Source organism: Panicum virgatum, chromosome 2N (genome assembly GCF_016808335.1).
Source record: "Panicum virgatum strain AP13 chromosome 2N, P.virgatum_v5, whole genome shotgun sequence".
Classification (NCBI taxonomy): domain Eukaryota; kingdom Viridiplantae; phylum Streptophyta; class Magnoliopsida; order Poales; family Poaceae; genus Panicum; species Panicum virgatum.
Window position 1 is genome coordinate 3,031,168 of NC_053146.1, and position 25,775 is coordinate 3,056,942.

At 47.3% G+C, this 25,775-nt stretch overlaps 1 pseudogene; it reads left to right on the forward strand.

Annotated features, from left to right (window-relative positions):
- Window positions 1-11,514: 11,514 nt before the first annotated feature.
- LOC120659129 lies at window positions 11,515-14,841 on the forward strand (annotated as a pseudogene).
- Window positions 14,842-25,775: the final 10,934 nt, after the last annotated feature.

The following is a 25,775-nucleotide window of genomic DNA, read 5'->3' on the forward strand; positions in this document are numbered from 1 at the left end:
CCCTAATGAGGTGATACCTTGCCAAAGGATCATAAAACAATACCAATTGCCCCAAGAGGACTGAGCTATATCCCATCAATGCATCCCCTCTTGCCCTTTCGGTAAGATTGTCACAAGTTAGAGTTTCTAATTAATCAGCCAAGACCAGAGCCATATAGTAATTGTGGTTGTACTGTTTTCTTGGGTGGTTCTCCACGTTCCAATTAACACATATGATCTTGATTAACAATATTAAACCATCATGAACTTGAAGTACAAGTATAGCATTTGTAATATTATCCACCCATATCCAAGGTAAAGCAACTAGCAATAGCTACCCAACATGAAATTAAACCCAAGTTGATCAAGGAATAAGGTAAACAATACTAGGCATGTCCTTAACTCGGTTCCCATCATATTATAGACACATGCATGAACATAAAAGTAAATGTGATAGATTTGGTGATTTCATGGGTCAAAACATGATCAAGGGTCCACTTGCCTTCCTCAAAATGCTACTGGTCCGGTCCTCCGAAGTCTTGATCTTGCTGCTGCTCCTCGAATTGCGGACCGTCTATCGCACCGAACACGCACATGCAAGCAAACAAGTACAAACAATAAGAAACAGTACACCAAACAACATAAACAGTACAAAAAGAGGTTACTAAACTATTCTACTCGTTGCAACGATCGCGTGAGCGTAAAGATCATCGAAAACGGATCTAAAACGAGAAAGTTATGGCTAAAACAAGATCTAAGGGCTAAAACGTAATTAAACCTTATACTCAGGGGTTAAACCATAAAAGAAAGGACTTTTTCGTAAATACTTTTCAACAGCAGTGGACGGCGGGTTAATTTTTGGAAAATCAGAGGGGCTTTAATGCAAAAAGAACACGGTTGACCGTTATCTGACTAGTTGACTTAAGATCCGATCTAATTTGGACCGTCCGATTTAGATCTGACGGCCGCAAGCGGGTCGGGGCTGAGCGGCGGCGCTGGCGGCGGCGCATAGCGCCGGCGGCGAGGCTGGGGCGGCGGCGCATCGCCGGTATGGGCCGAAAACGGCCGTCCGGGATAGATTTCGAGCGCGGCTGGCACTGGGAGCAAGAGCGCGGCGCGGGAAAACGATCTGGGGTAGCTGCGCTAGCTGAGGCGAGCGGAGCAGAGCTCGCTACGGCGCATGGCGGAACGGCGGCGGCGCTTGCTCCGACGAGCTAACGCGCGCGCGAAAAAGCAAGATAAAGGAAGAAAAAGGATCGAAGAGCATCACCACCTTGATGCGAAGCTCCTGGAGGGCTCGAAAGCGGCGGGGGCGCGACGGAACGGCGGCGCAGCCTTGGATCGAGCTCCGGCGGAACTTCAAAGACGACAGCGCAGCTAGGGTTTGCGGAGGCGGCGGCTTCGGTTCGATGGGGGGTTCAGGGGTCGCGGGGCGTTGCTTTTATAGAACAGGGCTGGGTCTTGGCGTGCGGGCCACGCCGGGTCGGGGCGGCGCGCGCAGCGTGCTCCTCCCGGACTCGGGGAGAGTCCGAGTCCTCCCCGAGGTCGGGGATGACGGACGGGCCCCACGCGACAGAGGGAGAGAGGGCGCTGGGCTGGACTGGGCCAGGAGGCGGGGAACGGGCCGGCGCGAGGAAACCGGGCCGCGGGAAGGAAAAGGAAAGTGGGCCGGTTTGGGCTGGAAAAGGGAAGGGGAAAAAGAAAAGCCTTCTCATTTTCTGAAACGATTCAAACTCTTTCAAATTAAATTCAAACCCAAGGATTTGAATTTAAATTGAATAACAAGCAAATAAAGATGCAAACCAGCATGAAATGCACATACCTATTTTTCTTATATTTATTTTATGGCTAAATATTTTATTTGATTCCCGACAAATGCTCTAAATTCAAGATAAATTAGATGAAACCTTATCGAGCCTACAGTAAACCTAATCAAATTTATTTAGGCTCCTAATTTGAAAATACGGGTGTTACACGGGGGGGATGGTGGTGAGACGTGACCGGTGACCGCCAGCAGGACCGACCGCGGCATGACCAAACCGTCGGGCTGGCACGGTACGCTCTACTGTTTCTAGACCGGCTGCTCTGTCCATGGGCAGGCACAACACGGCCCGTTTAGTAACCACGTCTAAACGGGCCCTACCCTCAACGAGCCGTGCCGGCCGTGCCGGCCATCCATTTGGCCATCTATACACCAGCCATCCTACAGCAGGCGATACCACCCCTCGTCGTCTGCTCCACCAACCGCCTCAACCAACAAGCCAACTTTCTTCAATAACAAGCCGCTCCCATAAAAATCTATAGAATCCTCTAAAACCAAAGCCCCAATTTCTCGTTATCCTAAGCCCTTACTACCCAAGTGGGCAGTGGTTATTGTTGTAATATAATTGGATATAAAGGTAAAGATGAAAAGGCAGCTGACTAAGGAGCACAGCAGCTGCTAGTCCACGGATGGCTGCGGCATTTGGTCAAAGCTGAGTAAGCTTAGGAGCAGACAAGTGGTGGCAAGCCAAGAAAGTCCCGGAAGGCAGATCAGAGCTAGCTCGATCAGAGCAAAAAGTTCTTACGAAGCAAGACAAAAATTAAAAGATGGTCGCGTAGTTAAAGGTTTTTTAACTTGGTCACTGTGATGAAGAAGCAAGGGTGTGGTGTGACCTGCGCAGACAGTGCTGCTGCTGCTGAGTGAGGATTCTCCCGAGAAGCCGACAACCGGCACAGTGCTCACTCTCGCTCAGCTCCCTCTTCTGCAGATCTGTACGTACGCACGTGCCTTTTCTTCCCTTCGCTCATTTCATTACAGGTCCTTGAGATGTTTTTTCTTTGACACTTGTCCCTTGAGAGGTTATATACCATGCACAAGCAGAGACATGATTCTTCTGTCCGTGTACAGTTTCGTTCCAGTCTATTTTTCTGCCTTTTTTCTTTTTTGTTTGTAGCCAGCCCGTTCAGACTCAAAATAAGTATTTATACCATCATACTATTACTAATTAGAGTCTCCTTTGAAACTTCCACGTGAAACTACTTAGAATCCTACATGGACACTTGAAAATAGATAAATTCTCATAAAAATCAGAAATATAAAGTCATCTTTGACTACTCTAATTATAATAGTCATCATTGGATCTTTTATCTTTTCTAATAAATTACCCACCTAGCTATTATAAAAATAGACTAAATTAACCCCCTAAACATGTATCTAAATTATCCCACCTCCGTTATTATAAAAAAAAATCTGAATTAAACCCCTAATATTCATGTAAATTACCCACCTACATGCCATTATAAAAATAATGCAAAGGACGCCCTAAATTTACAGATAAATTATCCAATTACGTCATTATTAAAGCTAAAGTAACCCCTAAATCTAATCCTAAATTATATAATTACAACAAAGTATTAAAGTGCTCCAATATAAAATTCTAAATAATTATTTCTATCATTATAAATATATTATTTGTATTATTGTTTATATTAAAATACTACCCAAGATATTTGTATTCATGTAGGATGGAAGATCTGGTCATCTGTCGGGTCGGGTTCCAGTCCGTGAACCCGCGGGGTTTTTTCCCTTCGGGCTGAACTTGGCCCGAAACGTGGTCGGGTCGGGTCGGGTAAAACCTAATTTTTTATGTATAATTTTTAGGTCGGGTCTGGTTGGGTCGGATTTTTGGGATTTTGGGTCAAAAATGTTATCCCAAGCCTAGCCCATACATTGGTCGGGTTTGGTCGGATTTTTTCGGACGGGTCTTCGTCGGGTCGGATGGCAGGTGTATGGAAGATATAAGAATACTAATTCACAAATAAATAATTCAATTAAATATATATATCAAACACCCGTGGAGGTGTGACACAAATGAAGTCTACTGCAACTAGATAATGATAAATATGTATTTTAAAGCATGTGTTAGAATATTTAATATAGATGAAAAAGGATACGTAAGATAGATAATTATAATTATTAGCTGTAAGTTTTTTATATTAATTCTAACCAGCACGGTTAATAGGCAAGTATATAGGAAATGAAAGTAAGAGTGGCTTGAATTGATCCCAGGGACCTGGATGCAAGGTAGTGTTAAGTTTAAGTATCTGCATCTGTATCTGTGTTCGCACCCCCGTATCTGATGTGTGCGTATGTACGGTCTTCCTAGGCACTGTATCTTGTGTCTTGGTGTGATGCTGCTGTCCTGTAGCTCACGAGCGGTGGTTGAGAGCCGCGCCTGCATGGCTGCATCTATGTGGGCTTCGTGTCTCTGCATTGCCGTCGTGTCTCTCTGCTCGCTCTGTCCGGTGGCCCGGCCTGTGCACATTTGGATGGATCGACCAGAGCATTCATTCATGCAGGATGCTGCTAGCAGCAGTGACCACCACGAGCCATGGCAGCAGGGGGCACCGCATCGATCAGATACATACAGGAATTGAAGGCTGCTGCTATCACACTCGATCTGCATCATCAGATAAAAAAATGCAAAATTAGGACTTAGGAGCAAATTGTTAAACATCTAGGATCAACTAGTGCACGAATCGAGTGGGTCTCTCTTTGTCTTTCCTTTTCATCAAAACAAAAGGGTCCTAGATCTAGAAGACCTTTCGGTTGAGCCATGTAAACATTTTCATACAGATCCCCGTTAAGAAATGCCGTCTTTACATCCATATGATGTAATTCTAAGTCATAATGTGCCACCAATATCATTATAATCCTGAATGAATCTTTACACGAAACCGGAGAAAAGGTTTCGTTATAGTCTATCCCTTCTCTTTGCGTAAAGCCTTTTGCCACGAGTCGTGCTTTGAACCTTTCTACATTCCCTTTGGAGTCATGTTTTATTTTGTAAACCCATTTACAGCCTACTGTTTTGGCTCCTTTAGGAATTTCCTCTACGTCCCAAACACTATTGGAACTCATTGATTTCATCTCATCCTTCATAGCTTCCAGCCATTTAGATGAGTGAACACTTCTCATGACTTCTTCATATGAAGTGGGATAACCCTCCATATAGACTTCTTCTGTATTATAAACTTCATAGTCGCTAGAAATAGCCGACCTTCTTTATCTTTGTGACCTTCTAAGGGCCACTGCTTGTGGCACATTTTGTGCCTCAACTTCTGGCACATTTTCCATAGGGGGCTGTAGCTCCTCCTCCTCATGTCCAACCACAGGTTCAGGCGGTTCCTGGATGACAGGTTCCAAACCTTCGCTCACTGTTGGTATGGGTGGAGTTGCGACAGGTGTTGACACCGTAATAACTGGAATAGTTGGCGCAAAAACAACCGAAGAAGGTACTGACGTCACTATTTCAGGAACTTTTGGTGCAGCATCAACAGGTAGTGAGAAAAATGTCTCTTGAATCATAGGAGTAGGCACATACACCCGCTTCTCCTCAAGGTCTATTTCTCTAGGTACCATGCTCCCCCTGATAACTTCACTTTCTAGAAAGACAGCATGTCTCGTTTCTACAAACTTTGTATGTCTGTCTGGGCAGTAGAAACGAAAACCTTTCGACTTTTCAGGATAGCCTATAAAATGGCAGCTTACAATTTTGGGATCCAGTTTTCCAATATTTGGATTAAACACTTTAGCCTCACCTGGGCTCCCCCAGACCCGTAGGTGAGTAAGTGAGGGTTCTTTTCCTGTCTATAGCTCATACGGCGTTTTGGGCACCGATTTGCTTGTCACTCTTTTGAGAATATGGATGGCGGTTTTTAACGCCTCCATCCACAGACTCAATGGCAATGTGGAATAACTCATCATACTGCGCACCATATCCATTAGTGTACGGTTGCACCTTTCAGCTACTCCATTTTGCTGAGGCTCCCCCGGTGTAGAGTATTGGGCAACTATATCATTTTCCTGTAAAAACCTCGCAAAAGGTCCAGAAACTTGTCCATAAGGAGTATGTCGACCGTAGTACTCCCCTCCACGGTCTGATCTTACTATTTTAATTCTTTTGTCAAGCTGATTTTCAACCTCAGCTTTGAATATTTTAAATTTATCCAATGCCTCAGATCTTTTTTTAATTGGATAAATGTAACCATAGCGGGAGTAATCATCTGTGAATGTTATGAACGAATCATAGCCATTCACACTTTTCACAGGAAACGGTCCACATATATCAGTGTGGATTATTTCTAATGTTCCTGCACTTCGTTTGGCACCCTTTTTAATTTGCTTTACAAATTTTCCTTTAATGCATTCAATGCATTGTTCAAGATCAGAAAACTCTAGCTGAGGAAGAATTTCATTCTTCACTAATCTTTCAATTCTCCCCCTCAAAATATGGCCTAAACGACAGTGCCATAATTTCGATGAAGTATCTTGAGTTTTCTTTCTTTTCTTTGTTTCTTTCTCTGATAAGGATTCATACATATTCACATCACATACAGAATGCACTTTATCACGCATAGACAGTAAATAAAGATCATTGTAAAGGAAAGCATCACCAATATAATTATTATCAAACCATAGTTCACATTTGCCATTTGCAAAATGACAACCAAAACAATCTGTGTCTAAGCGTGATACACTGATCAAGTTTCTTTGAAGCGAAGGGACAAATAAAACATCTTTTAATACAAGCATGAGACCATTAACTAGCTCGAGAGTGACATCGCCAACAGCTTCCACATCTGCTTGTACTCCGTTCGCGACTTTAATGTGTCTTTCGCTTCTTTGCGTAGTCCTTGTCGAACAGAATCCCTGTAAAGAATTTGCAACATGCACAATTGCACCAGAATCAATCCACCAAGTAGATTTAGAAAACTATATATACAAGGATTCATTAACAAATGAAATTACATTCTCACCATTCTTTGCCATTATCATCTTTAAGTAGGCGGGACAATCTGCTTTACGATGCCCCTTGTCAAAACAGTGGAAGCACTCATCTTGAGCTGGAGGGCGCTGTTGCTGACGCTGTTGCTGATACTTCTGTGGCATAGGGGCTTTGTCTTTGGCTTTAGAGGAAGAAGCAGCATGGAAAGATCTTTTCTTGTTATTATGCACAAAATTGACAGACCCACCATTCTGTTTCTTGAGTCTATCTTCCTCTTGCGCACACATGGCAATTGCCTTTTCCATATTCCACTTCTCTGGCTGTGAGTTATAGTTTACAACGAACGTTGCAAACTCTTTTGGCAGAGAGGCGAATACCAGGTGCACCATAAACTCTTCCTTGAGATCCAAGTTCATTGGTTTGAGCTTGGAGTTCAAGGCGCACATCCCCATGATATGATCTCTTATAGTACCGGCATTGCCATAGTACCTCTTTGTGACCAGCTGCTCTATGATCTGTGTGGCATATGTCTTTAAAGAACCAGTAAACTGGTTCTTTATCTTTTTAAGGTACTCTGCAGCTGAATCACACTCTCCAATTGAACCCAGAATGTTAGGATCAATTGTGTTCTTTATCACTGCCACACATTTCTTGTTGGCATTATTCCACTTTATCTTTTGGAGATCATAAGTCATCTTTAAAGGGGCATAGTCCCTTTGCTTTTTCTGCCACTCAGCATCAGTGTCAGATTCCCCTCTCACTGGAGCCGGTGGCTCAGTGGGCTTTGGAGTGGTGATCATCTCATCCACCTCTCCACAGACGAAAGCAAGATCAACCTTCTTGATCCATTCGCCATAGTTGTCTCCTTTTAGAGTCGGGACGTGACTGATGAATCCCATCAAGTTCATCCCCGCTTCAAATTTCAAAAAATAGTGAGAACATAATAACAACAATTGCATGTAATAATTCCAACGTTGGTCAAAAATAGAACATACAACTGTTTATGCAATTAAATTTATATCACCGTTGGGCAGAAATAGAAATAAATGCACAAAAACTATGAAATTACAGTATTGTAATTAACAACGTTGGCCAGAAAATTAACAATACCATAATCCTCAAAATAACCTTTTAACCATGCTCTTAAACTTTAATTGTCTCGTTAGTTTGAATTAAAATATAAAATCAACTATATAAACTTAGCAGCGGAAACATGTAGGAATTTCTATTTCCAGAAGCAAAACTATAAACTTTTATCTCTAAACAATAAACACGTTGGTGCAAAATTGAATAGAGATCAAACTATAATCAAAACTATTCAAAAACTATTGAAATTGCTTCTGGAAAATAGAAAAAAAAATGATAAAACAGTACACTGATTAGGCGGCCCAGAAGCAAAAATCGGCCCGCGGCCTGCTCGTCCACCTCCTCTTGGGCCCGATGCCCGACAGCCAACGGCCAGGCCGCCGAATCGGCCCGCCGCGGCATCCCCTCCCTTGCCCGCATGGGCCACCTGCCGGCCCAGTAGGCGAGGCACTATCTCGGCCGTCGAACTTGATCGGACGATCGTCCGCGAGTTTCGCCGGATCAAAAACCCGACGACGACGCGGCGTCCCCAAACCCTAGTTCATTCGCTCCTCCCCTTTCTCTCTCCAATGCGCAGCGGCGACAGCCACTTGCCATGGTGGCCATGGTGGCCGCGCCGCCGTCGAGCCGGCCGTGGACGGAGCCATGCTCTCGAGCCCCGCGCGCGCGACCCCGGCGTCCCGAAGCGACGAGCGGCGGAGCGTCCTGTGCCGCGCCCCGACGAAGCGGGCTGCGCGGGTCTGTCCCGCACGAGGGCGGCCGGCTGTGGGGCGGTCCAGGTGAGTACCCACCGCCCTTTGCTCTAGGGTTAGGGTTTGCTGTTCGATTTGTTTCGAAATCGACCTTTTCTTTTTATTTGCTTTCGATTCGTGGTGAAATCCTTTTGTCCCCATCTCGATCTACACTCTAGTGTAGGCGACTGATACCAATGTTAAACATCTAGGATCAACTAGTGCACGGATCGAGTGGGTCTCTCTTTGTCTTTTCTTTTCATCAGAACAAAAGGGTCCTAGATCAAGAAGACAGAGTACGCAGAGGGAGAGAGGGAAAGAGAGAGGTAGAGGACCTTAAATACCAGCACTTGAACTCGATCCGGCGGCCATCTCAGGTTCGTTGATGGAGATCCGCTCAAGGGCGGCGACGAGCGGTGCAGAGGCGTCGTGGGCGTAGCGTCGGAGTCGAGGACGATGGCAGCGACGCCGATGGATCAGCGTCGATCGTGGTGGCGGTGAGTCTTCCCGCTGCTCCAGCACCTCCTCTAGATCGGCTAGGGTTTAGGGATGTGGGGTGAGGGTGCTGGCGGCGCGGCGAACCTCGTGCCGTGTGCCCGGCCCCTCATCCCCTTTTAATCTGGCGCTGTACAGCGGGGCCCACCAACCATTAAGAGTTGGACGCCCCCGATCAAGGCGCGGATCGAGGGTCTAAAAGGCCGTTGGGCATATTTAGCAGGAGATCAACCTAACACAAATTATACACGCAACTAACTTGAAACCGCGAGGCTGCGAGCGACGGAGCGAGGTAAGGTCTAGTCAGTCTGAGAAAGGTGAGTCCGTGAACGCACCCTGTCGACACCGTACAGCAGTGTACCTGCAGGCTAGTGCGACCACCACGACTGGCTGAAGCGGCAGCAGGGGCGTGCGTACGTGTGGTCATCTGTGCTGCCTCTGCCCACCTGCTTCTCCATGTGATGACCTGCTACTCGCTCCCTCGACAGTTCGACATGCCTGCCGGTGACTCCGCGCCGCGTTCTCCCGGCGGACACGGCCTCGCGCGCGAGCACACCAGCGACGGCGACTGCACGCCGGCAGCCGCCGGCACCTTGCTGCTTTGCCGGAGATAATGCTGTGTTTTGCTTTGAAGCACGTCGTCCGATCCGGCGATCCGCTGGTTGTGGCAGGCCGCGGCACGGTGCGCTGCCGTACACCGCGGCCAGACGTTAGTTTTGACGGCGTCGTGAACAGAGATCGAGTTGTCGACTGTACCCCATCGGGCAGTGACTGATTATACTCGGTGAAACACATGCCCTAGTTGACATGCTCGATCGGCCCCCTTTTTTTTTAAAGAAAAAAAATGTTGAAGGGTTCCGACCAGACAGTGGTTGCCGGTTGGCCAGCCGATGTCTATCCGGTCGTGCATCTGAAGAGAAGAGGCATCATAGACCCTCTCCTTCGTCTCCTGTCTCTAGCTAGCTCCTTCAGAGTTCAGACGACGACTATTGACCGCGTAACATAAGGTTTCTTTTTTTTTTTACAAACGTAGTACTACTAAGCATGCATGCATTAATTATTCCTCTGACCTTATTACCACTAGTTCGTCGTTATCTTTAGCAGCGCGACCTGCTCAATATAATGGCGTCGACCATATGCATGTTGGATTAATCAATGGCCGCCGCCTTTGCCAAGTCAGCAAGTAGTGTAGCCTAGTGGGGATAGATGCGCATCATGGGAATACCTTACGTTCCTTTCCTCAGTATATGATATGGACCTCATTATTCCGTTCTCTCGTCTACTCCTGTCCCTCTCCCCCTTCACATGATTGACCGTGCGACACATTTTTTAGAGGCATATATATACCAATCATAATCCTCAGAGCATACGACTAGTTCGTTATTTATTAGCAACCCTGGCCAACATCCTCGATCAATGATGTTGACCATTATATGATTGATAAATGGCACAGTCGGATTCAACCTATACCGAATTCAATGGTCGACGCCATAGATAAGTCAGCTGCTATCTAGACATGGGGTGACAATAACAAGAATTCTGCTTCTCTTTAGTATCCAGAAATCCCTGACTAAAAGGTTCAAAGCATTGCGTTGTTTTTTTCTTCAATACACAGAAGATCTATGCATCTTTGTATTAAGATAACGTTGCGTCGGTTTTTGCAGCTAATAAATAGCATGAAAAATTTCAGTATCCAGAAAAGTCAGCTGCTAGCTAGTACATGGGGTGGCGCATTATCAGGAATACGCCTTCTCTTCAGTATCCAGAAATCCATGACTAAAAGGTTCAAAGCGTTGAGATTCGCGCATCTTTGTATTAAGATAATGTTGCGTCCTTTATGCAGCTTATAAATGACATGAAAAATTTCAGCTAAATTTCAGTATCCAGAAACATTTTCCTATATGCTCTTTTTCACCACTAAAATATCGTAACATGGAAAAAATACTAAAAACCTGAATTGTTAGGCTGGCTCTCGATGACTATCAACAGTTTATTTTCCTCTATAACGGCTAATAATGCCAATTGTTCTATCGAATAGCCGCCTAGGTTGAACATTCGAATTATACATATAGTAAAATTTTAAAGTCAGCAGCAGGGTCGGTCTGATTTCAAAAGGACTGAACCTATATTCGTGAGAAAGTTTCAACATATAGACTACTGGTGAGTACGTATTAGCAAAGTCAATGCAAGCAACACCAAAAATTGCATAAGACTGAAGAAATTATTAGCTTATTGATTCTCCAATAATCAGGGCAACCACACAATATGAACTGAAGGTCATCGATTAACGAAACTGCTTAAACTGACCATATATACACGGAGACGTGTATGTCTGTCTGTGTGCATATATACACTACTCTTCCTTACTGTTTACAATCGTAGTAGTACCCATTGCAGACTTGCATGCAACACAACTTTTAGCTCTGAACTTCCATTCATTCTACATTCTAACAATGGTTGGTTTCAATGGTATACTCTTGAAGCTGATCTTCTTTCTTTGTCTCAACTTCCCCACTACTCTTGCTGCCGGTGATGAGCACCGGTTCATCTATTCGGGCTTTGCCGGCTCAGACATCATCGTCAATGGCTTGGCCGAGGTCACCCCGAATGGCCTCCTCCACCTCACCAACGGCACGGCCCAGCTCCAAGGCCAAGCTTTCCACCCGACCCCGCTTCACTTCCGCAACCAGTCCCTCAACAGCACGGTGCAGTCCTTCTCCGCCGCTTTCGTGTTCGCCATCCGCTCCATCGCCCCCGGCGTGAGCGCCCACGGCCTCACCTTCTTCATCTCCCCGACCAAGAACATGTCCAGCGCCTACTCCAACCAGTTCCTCGGCCTCCTCAGCAGGAAGCAGAACTTTGGCAACTCGAGCAACCACATCTTTGCCGTCGAGCTTGACACCGTCTTGAGCAACGACATGCTGGACGCCGACAACAACCATGTCGGCATCGACATCAACGACCTCCGCTCCGTCAAGTCCCACTACGCAGGCTACTATGATGACACGAGTGGTAACTTCCACAACCTAACCCTAGCGTCCTTTGAGGCCATGCAAGTTTGGGTGGACTATGATGGAAAGAGGAAACAGATCGACGTGACATTAGCTCCTCTTCAAATGGCCAAACCCAAGAAGCCACTGGTGTCAACTACCTATGACCTCTCAACAGTTCTCAAGGATAGGTCATTTGTTGGCTTCTCATCTTCGACTGGCATTCTTGACTCGCATCACTATGTGCTTGGCTGAAGCTTTGGTATGAACCAACCAGCCCCAGCCATTGACATTAGCAAGCTGCCAAAGTTGCCACGCATAGGCCCTAAGCCTCACTCCAAGCTCTTGAAGATCACCTTGCCGGTAGCTTCGGCAACCTTCGTCCTTGCTCTGGTTACTGTTGTATTTCTAGTGACACGCAGAAAGATAAGGTATGCCGAGCTACGCGAAGATTGGGAAGTCGAGTTCGGGCCACACCGGTTCTCGTACAAGGACTTTTTCCATGCGGCAGAAGGATTCAAGAACAAGCATTTACTTGGTGTTGGAGGCTTTGGGAGGGTGTACAAGGGAGTGCTTCGGAAGTCAAAGTCCGAGGTTGCGGTGAAGATGGTGTCGCATGAGTCGAGGCAGGGCATGAGGGAGTTCATCGCTGAGGTTGTCAGCATGGGCCGCCTACGGCACAAGAACATCGTCCAGCTACTTGGGTATTGCCGGCGCAAAGGGGAGCTTCTTTTGGTCTATGACTACATGCCCAATGCTAGCCTTGATAAATATTTGCATGATGATACCATGCAAACTTTGGATTGGGCTCAGCGATTCCGCATCATCCAAGGTGTTGCATCAGGCCTACTCTACCTCCATGAAGACTGGGAGCAAGTTGTCATTCACCGTGATATCAAGGCGAGCAACGTTCTCCTCGACAGAGCGAGATGAATGGGCGGCTAGGTGATTTCGGCCTTGCGAGATTGTATGATCATGGCACTGACCCGCAAACCACTCATGTGGTAGGCACCATGAGGTACATAGCACCCGAGCTGACGCGCATGGGTAGAGCATCCACTCTCACCGATGTCTTTGTCTTCGGCGTGTTTCTTCTCGAGGTCACCTGTGGACGAAGACCCATTGCACAACAGGATGGGCAAGACACGGACACCCCCTTCATGCTGGTAGATTGGATGCTCGATCACTGGCAGACAGGATCACTCCCCAATGTGGTGGACACGAGGCTTCTGTAGGAATGTGGGGTAGCAAAAACAAAACTTTTTTTACCGCATAAACCAGGATTACTGCAGTTATAGATTACGAGATTACCACTAGACGCGCGCGGTTGCGGAACTTCTGTAGCGCGTCGGTGTAGTGTAGATGGAAGCCGGCAGTGCAGTTGTGAGAACCTCCTCTCGTGCGGCTCGTCCTTGTGCAGCAGATGCGGCACCTCCAAGGTATCCACACGTACGGGAAGAAGCGTCGCGATCCGGACTGCTAGGTCCGCGAAGGCGACCTAGGGCTTGGGCGCGAAGGAGGGGCGGCACTGTAGCGTGCCGCGGCTACTATTCACGGCAGTGTTACTGTTCACGTAGGCGCCCCCCTCCCTCTGTTTATATAGCCCCTTAGGTGGGCTGCCTTGGGCCCCACCTTGGGCGCCCCTTTTGGGCCGAAAAGGCCCATTAGTGCACATAAGCCCAGTCTAATTCGGATCTCAACCTTATCAGCCTTAATTCCCTTAAGTGTGTGACCCTATGGGCTCATATGCGAATAGACATGGCCCGAGTACTCTTACTCGGCCCAATAGTAGACAGTGGCCTCTAGCAAGACGTGTCAACTCCTATGCGCACGTAAAGATCATATCAGACGAGCCGCCACAATATCATATACATGTTGTTCCCTTTGTCTCATGATATTTGGTCTAGCTTAAAGCTGACCACTCTTTCTCGATCCTGTGATTCGGAATCCTTGGTTAACTCTTAACCCTAGCATGGCCATGCATTTCTTGATCCGAATCACTCGAGGGGCCCAGAGATATCTCTCTCTTATAGAGAGGGGCAAATCCCATCTTAACCGACTATGTCTCACATCATGCTTCTTGGTATACCCGAAAGCCACCTTTATAACTACCATGTTACGGTGTAGCGTTTGATGACTACTAAGTAAGTCGGTTCACATCTTGAGCACATACGACGATCTCAGGTCTTAGGACACATCGTACATATTGTGTAATGAGAAGTCACCATCTCGTGTTGGGTTAGTTCTGTCTCATGTCTCACATGAACTCACATTATTAGTTTGACATCCCCATGTCCATAACTTGTGAAACGTAGTCAATCAACTAATACATATGCTAGTCTAATATTCATGTGTGTCCTCACATGAACTCCGACTAGGAACATTTTAGAATATACATACAAGTAAAGAGTTTCACAAATACTTCACATAAGCATTAATCAATACAAGTTGTCATCTATGGATATTCAAAGAACAATTTATTAATCATGAATATAAAGAAATATGATTGCTTCTAGAGCATATTTCCTACAGCTTCTGAACAATTACAGTATCGATGAGGCGTGCCTAGCTCTGAAGCTAGGGTTTCTATGCTCGCATCCCTCGCCCAGCGCAAGGCCCAACATGCGACAAGTCGTGCAGTACCTTGATGGAAATGCAACATTCCCGGAGCAGATGCTGACGGAGACAACACGCAATGGAGGGGTCTTTAGGGGTGCCAATAGCGATGTGTCTTCAGCACCGCCATCATCGACAAGTTTCAGCACAATCTCAGTTGACCTCGGAAGATGAGCTCACGGCCCATCCATGCACATTTTCCTTGTTGCCAATTTTTCTTACGTTGTTGCCCAGTTTTCTGTTGGAATCAAATACATACATGTATTACAAAAGTACAGAATAAATGTCCGTGTTCATATTTAATGATGCGAAAATGTATATTAGAATTGTCTGGCAAGGAAAAAAGTTTGATTATATCCACAACCATCAGTTTGGGTGGTCTACGTTTACATGTGCTTGAACCAAAAGTCAATTAGAGAATTAATTAGTAACTTAGGAAGTTCATACATGAGTTAATGCTTCCTCTCAATTGCGCAGTTTTGACTTTTGAGGTTCAGATTTGGCTTTGTTGAGCATACACACATTGGATGTTTGGACACTAATTAGAAGTATTAAACCATAAATGGAGGCTAATTGACGAGATGAATATATTAAGCCTAATTAGTCCATAATTTAATGTTATTCTACTGTAAATATGTGCAAATAATGGATTAATTAGATTTAATATACTCGTCTGGTCAATTAGTCTCCATTTATGCAATTGATTTTATAATTAGCCTATATTTAATACTACTAATCAGTTTTCAGACACCACATGTGATGGGACTAAAGTTTTAGGCCCTGTTTGTTTCTGTGGCCATAGGTCACGCGATACGCAAAATCGCGATGGAGATAAACCCAGATTCTCTCACTTTCTGCGTAAGCGGCGTTCCAGTTAAAAAATGAGCTGCCATCCGCGACTGCGGTGAAGATAAACGTGTCTGTCGCAAGGCATTCGACGGGATTCTTCACTTTCCGTCACCGCCACCACATAAATCGCAGTCCCAAACACATCCTTAGTCCCCCTCCTCCTGTCCAACCAAATGCTACTACATACTAGAACTAGGGTGAAATGACCCGGGTTCCCAAGAGGGGAACCCAACTCCCTGTATCGTTGTGATAGTCCCTGGATCAGACACTATCACGTACAGAATTGACATTTCATGCAATATCACAGTCATACCGCTTAATTAGTACAATCACGGGCTTAATTATTACATAATTCTAGAGAGTTCAATAGTTTTCTTTCATTACAAGCACGTTGGGCTGAATTCTCATAGCAACATAGAAAGCGGTAGCAGAACTAATTCTTCGGGGCCTCCATCTTCTAGATCCTCTCCCACAAGCAGAGTTGAGCGTAGTCCGAGCCTCAATCGTACCAGCCGTCATCGTTGGTGTCGTACACCTCCTCGGACCCTGCATCTTGCCAAGCTATCCCCAAGGACGGGATAGGTTCACATCACCATCCGTATGCGAGCTTTGTGGATTCATCGGTATAAAAGTGTAGCCAAGGAGAGGTAAGGGTTTCCTATGCACATAAGTATCTTATATAGATACACAATTCTCTCATCTCCTCTTTGCGGGCCATTCTGGCATCCCGGACTCCCGGTACACTCACACCTTCAGTCAAAACCCAATCGCCCAGTCGGTACGAGAACTCTCTCTCCTCGTACCTCAGCTGCACTCTGACAGGAAAAACAACGCTAGGGGAGGTAGAAGTATAGTAACACTACTCTAGTTAGAGATACCGGATCAAGAGTCGTACTTAATCTTGTACGCAGCTATATGTATAGTTTACACTCTTTAGAGGTTGCACACCTGGAACCACTCGAATCGCATCTGGTCGAGAATGACCCTCCCGGATAACGAAACACTGGTCTACTGTCACGAAACTAACAGCTACGGCCACCATCCTACTTTCTTGGGTCTGGGTACAGTCTCACGCGAGAGACTGTCCCACTATGAAGTCTCTCCCTACTGTATCGAGGCTCGTGAGGACCAATACCCCTTCACGCCAATACTGGCCCTCCCTCTGCACTGATCCCTATCCTCCTGCAGGCTTGGTGCCGCGCATAGCTAGCTCGGACTGGATCCTCCCTCATAAAGGATAAGTGGTGTGCACATTTGACATAGTTCCATCACCAGGGTCGTCTGACTCGGTCCTTACTTGCCCAAACGAGCATCTTCGTCACAACTTGCGTCTCCGCCGCAACGGTCCGCGAATGGCACCCATCACAGGTATCGCTCCTCGAACTTCTTCCCTATACTAAATCGGATCCCAAAGGATTGGCTCCCTCAGCGGGAACACTTGTACCTGCCATAGGTTTTCGTAGTGCATGCCCAACACATGCCCCCATCCCTCGATCCACAATGGAGTTAAGTTGCTCGTTCGCGCGGTATATCCCTATACACCTTCTCCTCAACTCACAACACTCCACTCACACCAAGAATATATCCATATCCCAATATCCCAAATAACACACGTTATTCTCCTATCCATATAGTGGTGGAGTAGGTGGTCAAGGAATAGGCACACAAAAAAGGCTATGCCGGTTCACTCAGCAGTAGGTAAAACAGTAGATATTTTAGCATGCAATGTCTATAGGTGAAGAGACAGAGATGGGCGTGAACCTGGTGGTTCTTCGAAGAACTCCTGGGCTTCCTGGTATTCCTGGTCCTCAGTCAGCTCCTCGGTGGCGGGTCCTATTCGTAATTACATATAAGTATAGGGGCTAAAGTGCAAATATGCTCAAAACTCTCAAATAAGACCCATATAGCACCCAAAACCTATTCTATCACTTAGATCATGATTAGAGCTAGGGTTGATTTATTATGATTTTTTGAAGTTAGAAAGGATTTCTAAAATTAATAAAGGATTTTTTGAAAATAAAAAGGAAATCAGTGACACGTGGTAGCCTTTGGGCGTGCCACATGTCATGCTGACATCAGCATGATGTGTGGCTGGGCTCGGGGGTGCTGACGTTAGCATTGTCTCTGCTGACATCAGCGTTGACCGGTCAACGGGTCACGGTCCGTGGTGTCAGCCGGGCCCGACTATTAGCGTCAGCGTGTCGCTGACTAGTGGGGCCCGCATGTCAGCGCTCGGTTAAAAGATAAAGAAAAAGAAAAACATGATTGTGTGTGCGTGGGCCGAAAGCGGCGAGACGGCCCATTCTTCCTCCTCGCGCAAAGTTGGCCCGTCCTTCAGTCTGGTCCGGCTCCCTTCGTGGGCCACGGCCCAACTTCTTTTCTTCCTCTTTTCTTTTTCTTCTCTCGACTGACAGCTCTGGCCCACTTGTCGGCGATAGCAGGATCCTATGTGGCGTTCCTTCGATCCTGTGCGATCTAGCCCGTGTGTGCGTGTGTGTGGCACCCCTGGGTGTGTGCGGGTTTGGGTGCACACAAGGTCATCGGAAAATTGCACGCAACACCCGCGATGTCGCGGTCGTGGGCGCGGCCATGGTGCAACGGCGGTTGGTGGCGTTGGGTGCGTTCGCGCACCTGGCGGGGAAAGCCCGGCCCTTCGGCACGCGGCGTGGCTCTGTGCACGCCCGTGGGTTTGGCGAGGCAAACCCGTGGCGGGGACGGCAACGTGCGCGATGGCGGCGAAGACCGGCGGCGGCGGCTCGATATGGCAGCGAGACTGGGCAAAGGCCCTTCCTTTGAGCTCGCGCCGCCGCCGACACCGTCAGGGCCTCGCCATGGCCCGCCAGCGCGCACATGAGAAACCTCGCTGCTCGCCGCCGCTATAGAGCAGCGGCGGCGTGGCTCCGGTCATCAAGGCGGCCAAGGGCCGGCCTTGGGCATTTCCGCGCATCAGCTTGTAGCACACGCAAGGCGTGGCCACGGTGATGATGGCGGTGCTCGGTCGCCGGCACTGGCGAAGGCCAGGCATGGCGCCTACGAGGTCAAGGCGAAAGGGGTGGCGTCGGGCTTGGGAAGCGGCACACAAGAGATAGGTGGGAGTCCTAGGGCCATCTAGGATCCGGCCATGGCGGCCATGCTCACCGGAGCAGAAGGGAGGCGAAGGCATGGCGTGGCGGAGGGGCTCAGCGGCTGGCTCGGGGTCGCAGGTGCTCGGTGCCGTGGGAAGGTGGTGCAGGGTGGTCCGGTGGGGCCGTGCCGTGTAGCGCTGCTACGTCAACGTACACGTGCGGCCGCTGGCTCACGGCAGCAGCGGCTTCTTCTCCTTCTTTTCCCCTTCCTCTGTTTCTTCCCCTCTTCTTCAATTCCAGAGGTGGCGGTGTGGGGAAACCCTAATTGGGTCAGGGCTAGGTTCGCAGCGGGCCTTGGGGGCTTTTATTGGCAGCGACTGGGGCTCCGGCAGGCCCGGACATCAAGAAGCGGCGCGGATGGGGGGCGACCGCGGGTCTGGGCGATGTGGCGTGGATCCGGTGGCTCCGTGGCTAGGGTTTTGGGCGCGGGGTGGTTTACGGGGTGCGCACGCGCGGTCGTGACCGACAAGCAGGGCAGTGGCGACATCAGCAGCAGGCGGAAAAAGTGGGCGGTGGCGCAGGTGGGTGAGAGCGGCGAACGGGAGGAGAGGGAAAGGGGCACAGTGCCCCTGACAGGTGGGCTCCACCTGTCAGCCAAACGCGACGGCGAACGGGCGAGGCGCGGGCGTGAGCAGGCCGGGCGGCGGTAGCGGGCCGACGTGCGAGCCGTGCACTGGGTGAGTCGGGCCGGCGGGCGCGGGGTGTTAGCGGGACAAGCCGGTTCGATGGTTGGGGCCGGGTTGTTAGCCTGTTTCGGCCCGGGGTAGGTTAGGGAGTTAGGTTAGTCTTTGTTTTTAATTTGAATTCCACTTCAAATTAAAAACCACGTAAGTTCAAACAAAAATTCTCCAAATAAACTCAAACAAGACATAAATCCCATCAAAATTCAAATATTTTTCACACTAGCATTTAACTCCTTATATTTAATTTTGATTTTATTGGCACTAAGAAAGGAATGGTAGAGTTAATTCTTAAATTGTCCTATTTACTTGCACTCCACACAATTTTTTTTAAAATGCACATTTTTGCACTTATAAATATTTTATAAATTTACGGGATATTACATAAGGCTCGCATTAGAAGAGCCATTAGAGATTAGAGAAACATACGGACCAGACTAGTAGTTAGCTAGCCGGACCTACCTTTGGTCACCGGAATGGCTTAGCCGCGGTGAATGATCGGCTCAATACTGGCCTAGCTAGGGCCCTCATCCAGTACGGTTTTGCCGTTTTGGAGCCAGAGGAGGTCAATTTTGGAGCCAGAGGAGGCCAATCTGGACCGTGCTGGGAGCAGGCGTAACTATATGTCGCGATGATGGTTGTGGGAACCATCGCCTGAAGGGGAGCAAGAGTGAGATCACTGACATCAATATACAGCTATATACAAAGGTGGAAGGTTAATTTACGGTTGACCGTAGAGATGGTTCCCTGCAGTTGATCTTCCAACCGTTTCTTTTTTTAGTAACTTTTTGTTCATTTTTGATAAAAAGTTTGCAAAAAATTTTTACGGAAAAACTTGGAGAGACAGAAAAATTTTCAAGGAAAAATTTGGAGTGACTAAAAAAATTTTAAAGGGAAAATTTGACGAGAAAAAATTGAAAGAGAAAGTTTTACGAAATGAATTGAGAAATTTTGTAGAGAAAAGCTTTTGCATCCAAAATAAAAAACTAGGGTAAAATTTTTTGTGTAAAACAACCTGCTACTTGAAAAAAAATTGAGATAAATTTTTGAATAAAGATAAAAGAAAAAAGGAACAAAAACATACCTAAGTTCGCCGCTATCGGGCCACCATGCCACCTCCCCTGCCGGCGCAGTGCCTCCACGCCACGCCGCCTCCCCACCACGATGCGCCTTCCCACCATGCCGCCGGACCCGCCTTCCCACCGCGATGCGTGTCCCCGTGCTGTCGGACCCGTGCCTTCCTGTCGGTGTCGCCGGACCCGGGCGTGGGAGCCAGGAGAAAAGGGGAAGAGAGAAGAAAGGGAAAGGGGAAGAAAAGGGGAGGGGAAAGGGAGAAGGGTGAGGGTTTTTCGATCCTGAGTTCAGAAAGTCACGATCGACTAGAAATTCATCATTGGGCAAGTAAAAGGGTTTCAAATTTAAAAAATAAATAAGTCTTAAAATATGTACTAAATTAAATTTTTTATTACACTATTTTCTTTGTTACGATGAGATTTTCAAAACAAGACCGCACTTGTATATGTTTGCTCGATATTTTTTTTAAAATATTTTAAATACTAAATAATTATTTTCAGCTACTGAAAACAAATATTTAAATAATATGAATAAATAATTCTTTTTAGGAACAAAAAGTTAACACATGACGAAAAAATAGTCACCACTATTCAACATATCAAATAGAAGATGAATAAACTGGGTAACTTTTAGCCCAACATCGGCCCACTATTCATCTTCTCCACCTCTGGTCAGCGACCTCGTCCCCGCTTCCTCACCTGCCACTCCTCACCGACAGCCGCTCCTTCCCCTCCCATAGGTCTCACTCCAACTTGGCTAAGGCATGCCGGCGGTGATAGACGATGGCGATGCATGGGGTGGAAAGGAAGGAGACGATGAGGATCCAAAAGACGAGATTGTTTGCACGGATTTTAAATATTGTAAGTTTAGATGGAAAAAATCTTGCCGACGATATATAGGTTTCCTTGATGGAAATGCAACATTCCACGTCGACAATGGAGGGGTCGCGAGGCGTGCCAATAGTGCTTTGTCTTGGTCACCGCCATCGTCGAGACGTCGACAATGTTTCGGCACAATCTCAGTTGACCTCTCAGTAGGAAGAAGAGCTCACGGCCCATTACACGTGCAGGAACGGCCCAACATGCATATTATTATTTTGTAGCCCAGTTTGTCCGTTGGAATCCAATACTACGTACTTGCATAAGCATAACTGCATCACCAACATTCAGAACCAATATAAATGTTCATGTTCATATTTAATGGGATATGGTTGGAAAAGACAAAACATCAGTTGGATTGGTCTTCATTTACATGGGTAGCTGAACCGAAAGGCAAGAATGTAGAGCAGGATTTATTTTTGGGTGCAATATTGATTCAGGAAGTTCACATCAGAGCGTTAGAGAGAGTGAGGGACTACAATGACCGTTCAGACTTCAAAACACCGATGTCCCTGTCAACGAGCTTGTCTAGTCTCGGTCTGAGCTTTTATTATTGTTGGCTGTCATTAAGAAAGCTTTAATTTCTAGAGTGATCGACCCATTTTTACTGATGGGCGAATTATCGAATTTTGTTGTAACTCCAATGAACAAATAGAACAATAGCCATTAGCCCACTATTAGGGTTCTTTTGAACGAGGGAGAATCTAAACATGCTGGTATCACTCGGGCTGCTGTGTTCTTGTTGAACATAGGGTCCGTGTGATTGGTAGGGTGAACTGAGGCCTAGCCAGGCTTCCATAATGCAGGCTCTGGTGTTTGGTTGGCTGACTAGGGATGTTAGCCTGGCTCTGGGAATGCATTTGGGGGTGTACGGCCTGCACTACTAGAAACGTGGTTCGGGAGCGTTTCTAGCAATGCAGCCTACATAGCACTTGCGGGGGGCAAATTTTGTGGGTCCGCTTTGGGCAGCGGAGGCCACGCGTGGCTGTGGGCTAAAGGGGACGGTGCGTTAGGGTTACCGTGGTACTGTTCCTATTTCCGCTCACGGGCTCTCTTGCTCACTCTCGCGCCGTCAGCTGAAGTCGCCTCCGGCTCCGCCCTCGTCGCCAGCCATCGTTCTCATAGATCCGTCGCCGTGAGTGGGAGCGTGGGGAGTCGATGAGGATGGGCTGCCGGGAGGATGCCTCCACAGAGGGGATGCGAGCAGATCGGCGCAGGCGAGCTCCCCGAGCGGGACGCGGCGGTGCAAGCCAGCTCGAGCAGAGGAGATGGAGGGGGATGACGGCCGCGGTGCACCAGGGCCTCCCCTGTGCCGAGCTTGAGGATGCCGGAGAGAGGCCCCTGCCGAGTGCGCTAGAGCCAAGCCGAGCCCGCCGCCCGCAGAGATGGAGGGAGCTCAGCGCGCTTGCTTGGCGTGGTGGAGCTCGACCCCACCGAGCCCAGATCTAGCAGCGCTCGCGGAGGAGGAAGAGTGAGCAGGCGCCACGGAGGGAGGACCCGGCCGCCGAGCTCGACGTACCATGGCCGCCTACCAAGCTTCGCCCACCGCGCCGCCAATCGAGTGTGCTGAGCTCCGCCCGCCCGCGCAGCTCCGCCCACCGCACCACTGGTCGAGCACGCTGAGCTTCGCAGGCCGTGCCGTACCTACCTAGAGATGGGGAAGGGGTGTGTAAGGAAAATGGCCCATTAGGCCATGGTTTTGTGATTTTGGTGATTGAGTAACAACGCAATCAATGGGACTAATGAGTTTGTCAAGTGAACAATTATAGATCCCAGGGATGAAGTAAAAAGGCCAAGCAAAGGAAAACACGAAGAAAGAACTCAAAGAAAGATCGAAATGGATGCGTTCAGCAGAAACCAGTAGGACCGGATGAACCGAAGCAAAGGGACCGGTCTATCCAGTTGGCACCGGATAAACCGACTCAGGGGCGTCGGTGCAATTTGCAGCCCTGGTGCCAGGACACGTGGAAAGATCCAAGTGGCACCGGATGAATCGATGCAGAAGCACCGGTGTATCTGGTGAGCATCGGATAATCCAATGCAAGGGCGTCGAAGCAATGGGCAGCCCTGGTGCTAGGCCACGTGGAGAAAGCCCAGTGGCACCGGATGAACCGACGAAGACAAGTTGAAGCGTCGGAGCATTGACCGGAGTATTGACCAGAGCCGATGTCAAGGGAGCTGAAGCAGAGTATTCAGCACCGGATGATCTGACGCCCGTCGGACTAATGCGTCGGTTTATCCGGTGATACCCACAGAAGACCCAACGGCTACTTCGAGCGCAGAGTGACCGGATGCACCGGTGCTATACCGTCGGATATTCCGACACCTGCGCAGAAAGTTGGGTAACAGCTCTAAACGGCTAGTTCGACTTGGTGGGCTATATATATGCCATCTTCTGGCCATTTGAAGATTGCTGGAGGCCTGAGACACCTCATACATATTGAAGAACATCTCCAATCCATCCAAGAGCTTAGTGATCATATCCTTAGCCCTTAGCACACTTTAGAGAGTGTTGTGAAAGGTTAATTCTTTAGAGAGTGAGAGAGCAAGGCTTTGTGCCCTTGTGCTGTGGTTCCTTAGTGAACCAAAAGAAGATTTCGGTGCGTCGGCCCCTTGGAGCATTGGTGGCTCGCCGGCACGTCATCGACCCTCCGACTTGGTGTGGAGCGGCGACGACAACCTTGTGCGGGGGACGTGGAGACCCCCATACTTTGTGGAGAAGCTCCTTAGTGGAACCCGGGATCAAGGTGATCGTGATTGTGTTCACGAAAGAAATTTGATTTCCGAGAAGCAATACTCTTAGTGAGTGCTTCAACAATGTGGACGTAGATGTGCCTTTGTGGCTAACCGAACCATGGGATAAACACCCGCGTCAAGAGTTTGCTTCTCCTATCCCGCTCTTTAAGCTTTCGCATTTCATACTAGCAATTCTTGTATGCCTTTACTTTCATAGAGTAGAATCTTGTTAGGAAAGGCTATATGTTGCTAAATTCTTTTAGGATAGGGGTTTCACACTAGCAAAGCCATAGTTGCACATTTAGATAGCATATTTTAGATTAATATTGTGCATTTTAGTTGGAGCCATAGGTCTAAGTTCTTAGTTGCCTAATGCACCCCCTCCCCCTCTTAGGCTAGAGCACCGATCCCGGTCTCTCAATTGGTATCAGAACCGGGACTCACATCCCTCACAAAGAAAGCCAATTTCATTGGCAATTTGTGTTTATCGGCTCACTTGATCGGTTAGGCTTCATCGCCTAGTGAGTTAGCTCTTTTAGGGGAAGGGATGGATTCATTAGGATCTCCTCCATGTTTCGATGGCACGGGCTTCCAACGTTTGAAGATTCTTATGCAATCTGACCTCCAAGCAAAAGGCCTAAATGTTTGGAGGGTAACTAGTGAGGGCATGAAGAGCAAAAGTCAACAAGAGAAGCAATATGATGCTATAGCCAAATGTGCTATTTTAAGCTCTCTTGGTGACAATGTGTTCAACTGTGTGTTTTCTTGTGAAAATGCTAAAGATTTATGGAAAAGTATTAGTGAGAACCATGAAGGCACAAAAGATGTTGCAAATGAAAAATATCATGTTCTCATTAATAAACTTAATAACTTCAAGCAACTTGATCATGAAAATGCCGAAACTATGTACTCACGGTTGAATATTCTTGTGAATGAGATTAACTCTTTAGATGTGAAGAAGATTGATGATTTGGATCTCATTCGCAAGATCCTTCACTCTCTACGAAGGCCGGACTATGATTTGGTGATCACAATTATTTATGAGAAGGAAATTGAGACATTGACACCAAATAAAGTCCTCAACAAGGTGATCGCCCATGAGCTACGCCATGATATCAAGCCAAGAGCGTCACCTTCTTCACCAACACATAGCGCACTTTCATGCAATCAAGTCAAGAAGTTGAAGAAGATGGCCATAAAAGATAGCTCAAGTGAAGGGGAAGAAGATGAGGCATGCCAAAGCTCCTCAAATGATGAAAAAGAGCCAATACACCCCAACCTCTACAAGTAAGTCAAGAAGATGAATAAATACTTGCAAGAAATCAACTCAATGGGGTATATGGTCTTCCTCAAAGACAGGCCTCATCACCAACAAATGAAGGTTGAGAGGAGATTCAAGAAGAAGAAAGAAAAGAAGGAGAAAAAGCCTCAACATGAGTCTTTTGTCATTTTTGATGAATGGATAAGCAGTGGTGAAGAATCAAGCGCAAGCTCAAGTGATGAATCAAGCAAGAAATTTACCACCTGCACCAATATGGGATCATCATCAAACACTTGCCTTATGGCCCAAGGTATGGAAAGCGATGTAAGTGATGATGACTCTGCTTCTCCTTCATATAATGAACTTCTTGAACTTGTTCATGAGCACCAAAAAGTAATTAAGAAGCAATTAAATGAAATTAAAAATCTTAATGCTCTTAATGATCTTAATGCTATTTTCGCTACAAATTATAAAACTTTGTTATACAAATTCAAATTGCTTAGCG